Consider the following 8,285-nt stretch of genomic DNA (forward strand, 5'->3'; position numbering starts at 1 on the left):
GACTTTCTGGAAAAAGCAAAATTATGGAGACAGTCAAGATTATCAGTGGTTAGGGAGGAGGGAAGGATAAATAGGCAGAGCACAATGGATATTAAGATCAATGAAATTACTGAGTATGGTACTATAATCATGGATACATGTTATACATTTGTCCAAATCCATAGAATATATAACACCAAGCATAACTATGGACTCTTGGTGATGATGTGTCAGTCTAGGTTCATCAGTTGTTACCTAGGTACCACTCTGGTGGGGGATGTTGATATTGGTGGAGCCTATGCATGTACGGGGTAGGGGTATATGGGAAATCTCTGGATGTTCTGTTAAATTTTGCTATGAACCTAAAACTACTCTAAAAAATAAAGTTTATTTAAAAAGCAATATGGATAAGTACATAATTTTGCGCTAAATTGGGTCATCTAACTCTGTATTTGGATTCTAGTATAAAGGCTCTAAACTCAATAGCCTAAAATATAGACTCTAAATTCAAAGTAGAAATACATCAATATTGGCTTAAATAATCAAAAAGGAATGAATGTAGGAAGCTGGATATTATTTGACTCATGAAGAATGGGCATACTTTGGCTGTGGGTCAAAGGGGGAATAGCATGAAAAGTGTAGCAGTATCTGAGGTTCAGAGAACTTACGTTCATTTTCAGAGATGCTGGCACATCTCAGATTAGACCATTTGATCCTTGGTTTTCTCCTTAAAGCAGTTTGGAAAGTATATGTTGAACATTGACAGCTGTACTGAGAGAATCCAGTTCAATACCTTCATCATTACAATAATTTGGCTATTCTTCCTCTGTTCTTTGGACTATGTATGTTTTCTTGATCTTTTTGACAAATAACTGAAAATGGTAAGAATTGAAAAATTGAATCTGAATAGTACTGGCAATTAGAAGATTTACCTTGGTGGGAATTTTATTTCAAATCTCATTAAACAATTATGAGTAACCCATAATTCATCTTTGCTTGAAAATTTGTGGTAACTGCTAAGTTATAACTCTGGTCTAATCTTTAGAGTTACATTACACAGTAAATAGTAGCTATAGTTGAAAGGTTTTTTGTATGACTTAAAAATATAGAGAGAATGCAGTGAAACTAAGAATGATGAAACTAAGAATATCATCATCTAAAATTCGTACTTAAAAATGTATGGGCTATATGAATTCTGTGATACACAAGAAAACCCACTGCACTTTAACATATATATATATATATATATATATATAATATAATATAATAAGTGGTCTGATAAAATGTCAAATCAATTATAATCATTTATATTTATGAATTGTGATTTCTTGGTACTTTTGATCACAATGTGTGCAACTGTGGAATTCTTTACTGTATTTACTATATCTGTTTGTGCAATGAGTAATAAAATGCCATTGTATTAAGTAGTGCTTGGAGCATGGAATTATTTTCTACTGGAATAAATTCTTGGAGCAGATTTCTGGTTCATGAATAGATAGGGAGGTAAAAAGATTCAGTTAGGGTTTTGAGTTATGTTAGTGATTTTTTTTTTGCCCATTTGGAAAAATCTGAAACCCAAGATAAAGCTAGAATTTAACAATTTGTATTGCATAATCAGGACATTTGTTTTTACATAATAGCTATTCCCAAACCATCTGAGTATGGATTATGTTTGCTTTTAGATGTCTTTTTACTTTAAAGTCACCATTACTTAATTTTAAAAATTCAGTTATTGTAACCCTCTCTTTGTCTACCCAGACAGTAATTTATAAGACCTTTAAAACTTAATTCATAAGACCTTTAATTTCTTAATTTCTGCCTGGCTTATCCTCAGTATACATAATATATCTATCTAATTAGTATGTAAAAAGTGTTTCCTTTAGCCTTGACAAATATTTTGGGCCTGTGATTTTTTTAATTAAACACTCATTTTACCTTAGTTTTTACATCCCACATGTCTTGGTTGTTGTTTGTTTGCTAACATGACTTTTCCTCTCTGCCTCATTGGATGGCCCCTTATGAAATATTTGAACTTAGAGATCTAAGATGGTGGCAGAGTAGCAGGAAGCCCCATTCATCTACTCACAGACATGGACTGGATTTGAACTCAACACAGAGTGGAGAATGAGTGAAAGCATCTGTGAGTGAGCACATACACGGATGAGAGTGTGGGGAATGCTCAGGAGTATGCAGGGATCGGCTCACCTATGGGGCACCTGGGAGCCCATGGCCTGGGCTTTCTAGGTGGACTGCCACCACTGGTCAGTCCAGCACAGCTAGCTACACAGAGTCGGGGTAGCTGTAGATTGGCCCAGGACCCATGAGCTACTAGGGAGGCAAGAGAACTCCTGGGAGATGTGGGCTCCAGAAACAGCATAGTGGGAGCAGGCATGCCCAAGGCTGAAGATCTCTGGAGGCAGCAGGGTCAGCATGTCACCATAGCCTTGTGTTAGAGTATAGCTGTGGGGGTCTTCCCAAAAATATCTGGAAAAGATTCAGAGAGAAACACTGTTTAAAACTGTTGGAGGCTCTGGAAGGAGATGGCCATCCCTGACTGGGAGAGCCTGTATGTTTTTTGGGGAATGGGGAGCATGTAGAGAACAGGATCCTCAGGGACTGGTGCTACAGTGTGGGGGCCATATAGAAACTCTTTCTAAGGGGGCCCTGAAGCAAATCCCAAGGCTTGGCTGAGACCTGGGCTCACACACCTGTGTGCATGGGTGGGATGCAGTGAATTTGCTAACCAAAAACTTAAAGGCAGAAAATAAATACACTGAAGGAATGGGAGGACCCAACCCAGCACACCTCTTGAGTAGAAGGCAGCTCAAAGTGGTGAATTCAGGATGAAACTCCTGTGAGAGAGAAGCAGGGTTGGATTTGGAAGGCAGAAGCTGAATGCCTGAGGTTTGCTGCAGTCAAGCAGAGCCTTTCATAGGTGAAGAATGCAACCCCACCTGGTCTTACAGGCTCACTGGATTGGCAAGGACAGGCTCAGGAATTTCCTGATGTGCACATTTCCTCAGGGAAAAGAAGAAAAAGCACCAACAGAGCCTTTTGCCAGATACTACTTGCCAGACACTATGTGCTACACAACTCCTCAGGCCCCAATTTACTAAACCCAGCACATCAGAGAAAATAGAGATGGGGCAACAAGGCACCATCTTCTGTCCTGCATAGTTGTTTAATATTCATTTCATATCCTTCAAGTTTGGGCATAATATGGCACCAGGTTTTAGACCAGACCAGATTTGGTACATTCAGGGTGGTATGGCTGTAGACTCTAATATAGTTTATTTCAAATCTCATATATTGATTGTCCCTTCTCTTACTCTATACTACCTCCTTCCTCCCTCTTCATATTTTTATTTTAAATTCTACATTTTATTTTCTCTCAAGCCATGACTTGTTTCCATTCCACACTCTTACTATTGCTTCCCCCTCCAGCCTCTTAAAAGCATTTGTGATTGTCACCAGTCATCTCACATTCCTTCTCACGGTTTTAAACTATGCTTATTATCTCTCCACTTCTATCAATCTTTGGTCATAGGTTGTGGGTAACATAGTTGTTGTTACAGTTCTTCAAACTTATTTCTAGATGGTGACTCTCTTTGTATTTCAAAGCTCAGATTTCACTGTTGCCTTCTGCTATGCCATTGGGCCTTCCTCCTGCCTTCTTCCTTTTTCTTTTTTAAATGTTAATCCCCCCCTCTCTTAGCCAGGTTTTTAGCCACACTCTTAGTATACCTTTTCCTTCTATCTTCTCAAAATAACTTCCCTTTCCACTAGACATCTCTTAAACTCTTCTGTCTTTCCTTTTGCTTTCTTATTTCCATTCCACCTACATAAATCTCTGCTGATTGGTTGTTGATATTTCTGTGGTGGAGATTTTTCTGCAATTAGGTTCATTTTATTTATTTATATAACAAATATATATATATATATACATAACATATATATTTATTGTAGTTGTCTGTTTTCTCTCTCTCTGTGCATGTACATATATAAAATTTTCTTTAAATTTCAGTTTCAACCTAATACTATATGTTTTGCCTCTCTTAATCCATTCCATTTTCCTTCCCCCACTTTTTAGTTACAAAGCAAATTTTATTTTATTTCCCACTTTTCCTTGTCTCTATTCCCTACTTTTGTTATTGCTCTTCCATCTACCATCACAGAATATCTTTCGGCTAGTTATCTCATATGTTATTCTTTCTTATAATACTCTTTTTTTTAAAGATTTTATTTGTTTATTTTTAGAGGGGAAGGGAGGGAGATAGACAGAGAGAGAGAGAAACATCAATGTGCGGTTGCTGGGGGTTATAGCCTGCAACCCAGGAATGTACCCTGGCTGGGAATTGAACCTGGGACACTTTGGTTCCCAGTTCGCGCTCAATCCACTGAGCTATGCCAGCCAGGGCTCTTATAATCCTCTTAATCTTGTTGTACCTTTATTGATATTAGCTTATTGGCTGTTGATAGTATAAACTGTGGGTAGAGGTTAATTTTGTGGCTGTGTGTCTATTTCTTGGGCAGTTTGGTTTTTGTTCTGGTAGCCCCTGTACAACGGTATACAAGATGTGGAGGGCAGAGTACCTCTCAGTCAGTCTGCTGAAGAACCCAACAAAGAACAACACAATGACAAACAAAATCCAGTTACTACCAGAGAGCCCACATAAAAGGCGTAAAGAGCATCATAAGAGCATCAAGCTCAGGTGATCAAAGAAAATGCACCACTGAGTCCCACAGTTCTCCTACCACAGAAGATCGTGAAGACAGGGAGTCAAAGCAGATTAATCCAATGTGCAGAAACAAACAAGAAGAGTCACCTAAAGTGGGGAGACAAAGAAACAACCCCCAACTGAAAGGAAAGGAAGAATCCCCAGAAAGAGTGCTGAATGAAATTGAGGCAACCAAATATCAGACATGGAGTTCAAACTAACGGTTGTAAGGATGCTCAATGAGTTCAGTAAGAACTTTAAAGAACTCCAGGGAAGCTTCAAAGTCACAGGAAACACAAAGTGGCCCAATCAAGAGGAACCCAAAGAGGCCCACTTCAAGACACATAGGGTAGCAAAAACATAGGGTAGCAAAATGGGTAAGAAAACATGACCTGCATATATTCTGTTAATAGAGACCCACCTCAGAACAAAAGACTTACACAGACTGAAAGAGAAGTGTTGGAAAAAATTATTCCAAGCAAATGAGCAGGAAAAAAATTGGGATAGCAAGGGCAGCAATACTCATACCAGATAAAACAGATTTCAAAACAAAGGCTATAAGAACAGACAGAGAAGGACACTTCATAATACTGAAGGATAGAATCCATCAAGAAGATACAACATTGTAAACATATCTACATCCTACATAGGAGCACCCAAATATATAAGGAAAATCTTGGAGGACTTCAAGAAAGATGTAGAAAATAACACATTTATAGTTGGGGATTTTAACACCCCACTCTCAACACTGAACAGGTCTTTCAAACAAAGAATCAACAAGGATATTGTGGCACTGAATGACACTGTATATCACATAGACTTCACTGATGTCTATGGAATGTTTCACCCCAAATAAGTAAAATACACATTCTTTTCAAATGCTTAGGAACATTTCCAAGGATAGACCACATGATAGGACACAAAATAAGCCTAAAAAATTCAGTAAAATTGAAATCATGTCACATATTTTCTCAGATCACAATGACTAGAATTAGAAGCCAACCTAAAGGGAAAAACTCAAAAACAGTCAAATTCATGGAGACTGAATAACATAACATTAAACAATGAATGGGTAAACAACAAGATCAAGGAAGAATTCAAAAGTTTCTGGAAACAAATGAAAATGAACTCACAACAGCCCCAAACCTATGGGACACAGTGAAGGCAGTCCTGAGAGGGGCTCATAGCAATACAGGCCTATGTAAAAAAGGTAGAACATTTCAAATAAACAGCCTAACCCAACATCTACAAGAACTGGAGGAACAACAACAAGCAAAGCCTAAAGCTAGTAGAAGAAGGGAAATAATCAAGATCAGAGGAAAATTAAATGACATAGAGACTAAAAGAACAATTCAAAGGAACAATAAATCCGGGAGCTCTTTCTCTGAAAAGATAAACAAAATTGACAAGCCTTTAACTAGACTCACCAGAAAAAGGAAAGAGGACCCTAATAAATATGATAAGAAACAAAAGAGGATAAATTACAATGGATACCATAGAAATACAAAGAATTGTAAGAAATTACAATGGACATTTGTATACCAAGAAATTTGGCAAACTGGGTGAAATGGACAAATTTTTAGAAATATATAATCCTCCAAAGTTAAATCAAGAAGAAGCAGAGTGCCTGCATAGACTGATAAAACTAGTGAAATTGAAGCAGTCCTGGCACACAAAAAACTCCTGGCACACAAAAGCCTTGGACCAGATGGCTTCACAGGAGAATTTTACCAAATATATAGGAAAGAGCTAAACACTATTCTTCTCAAACTATTCTAAAATATCCAAGAAGAGGGAAGACTCCTGAACTCTTTCTATGAGGCCAGCATCATCTTAATTCCAAAATCACACAGCAAGGAAAGAAAACTTCAGGCCAATGTCACTGATGAACATAGATGCTAAAATTCTTAACAAAATATTGGCAAACCAGATCCAGAAATACATTAAAAAGATTATACACTGTGAGGTGCTGGCATTCATCCTAGGGATGCAGGGATGGTACAATATTCACAAATCAATAAATGTAATACATCACATAAAGGTGAAAGACAAAAACCACATGACCATATCAATAAATGCTGAAAAAGCAATTGATAAAGTACAGCACCAATTTATGATAAAAGCACTCAGCAAAGTAGGAGTACATACCAGCCATATACAGGCCATATGCAAGAAGCCTACTGCCAACATCATAATCAGGGGGCAAATAAAAGCTTTCCCCTATGCTCAGGAATGAGACAAGGATTCCTGCTTTCACCACTTCTATTCAACATAGCAGTGGCAGTTCTAGCCACAGTGATCAAACAAACAAACAAAAAAAGAAATAAAAAGCACCCAAATTGAAAAGGAGAAAATGAAACTGTCATTGTTTACAGATACATGATAGTGTACATAGAAAACCGTATAGACTCCAGCAAAAAACTACTCAACCTAAAAAATGAATTTGGCAAAACAGGATTTGAAGTCAATATTCATAAATTGAAAACATTTTTGTACACCCACAATGAAAGATCAGAATCAGAAATTAGGGGAAAAAACATTTTATATAGCAACAAGAAAAATAAAGTACCTAGGAATAAACTTAACCTTGGGGGTAAACGACCTGTACTCAAATAATTATAGAACACTGAAAAGAAATTAAGGAGTTCGCAAATAAATGGAAGCACATATTGTGTTCATGGGTTGGAAGAATTAACATCATTAAAATGTCCATGCTCCACAAAGCACTCTAAAGATTCAGTGCAATACTTATTATTTTTATCAATAAAAATATTATTTTTTTCTATTTTTTATTTGTTAAAGCAAATTTTATTTTTTCTTTTTCTTTCTCCTTTTTAAATTGTTGTTCAAATACAGTTTTCTCCATTCCCCCCCCACCACTTTCCCCCACCCCAATCATCCCCACCTCCCACCCTGGATCCTACACCCCTTTGGCTTTGTTCATGTGTCCTTTATACATATTCCTTGATGACCCTTCTCCCTTTTTCTCACATTATCCCCTCCCACCTCCCCTCTGGTCACTGTCAGTTTGTTCTTAATTTCAATGTCTCTGGTTATATTTTGCTTGTTTGTTTGTTTTGTTGATTAGGTATAAAAACTATGGTACATTTGCACTAAGGAATACTACACAGCAGAAAGAAAGAAGGAACTACTACCCTTCACAACAGCCTGGATGGATCTGGAGAGCATTATGCTCAGTGAAATATGCTAGGCAGTGAAAAACAAATACCATATGATCACACATATAAGTGGAACCTAATCAGCAATACCTATTAAAATAACAATGATACATGTCAGAGATATAGAACAATATTTCAAAAATTTGTATGGATCTATAAGTGACCCTGAATAGCCTCAGCAATTTTGAGAAAGAAGACAATGCAGGAGGGATCACAATACCAGATATCAAACTATATTACAAGGCCATTGTAATAAAACAGTCTGGTACCAGCATAAGAACACACATATGGATAAATGGAACAGAATAGAGGTCCAGAAATAAACCCATGTCTCTATGGTCAATTAATATTTGACAAATGGGGCATGAACATACAATGTAAAAAAAACCTCTTCAATAAATGGTGTTGG

This window comes from Phyllostomus discolor, chromosome 7, assembly GCF_004126475.2.
Source record: "Phyllostomus discolor isolate MPI-MPIP mPhyDis1 chromosome 7, mPhyDis1.pri.v3, whole genome shotgun sequence".
NCBI classification, from domain to species: Eukaryota; Metazoa; Chordata; class Mammalia; order Chiroptera; family Phyllostomidae; genus Phyllostomus; species Phyllostomus discolor.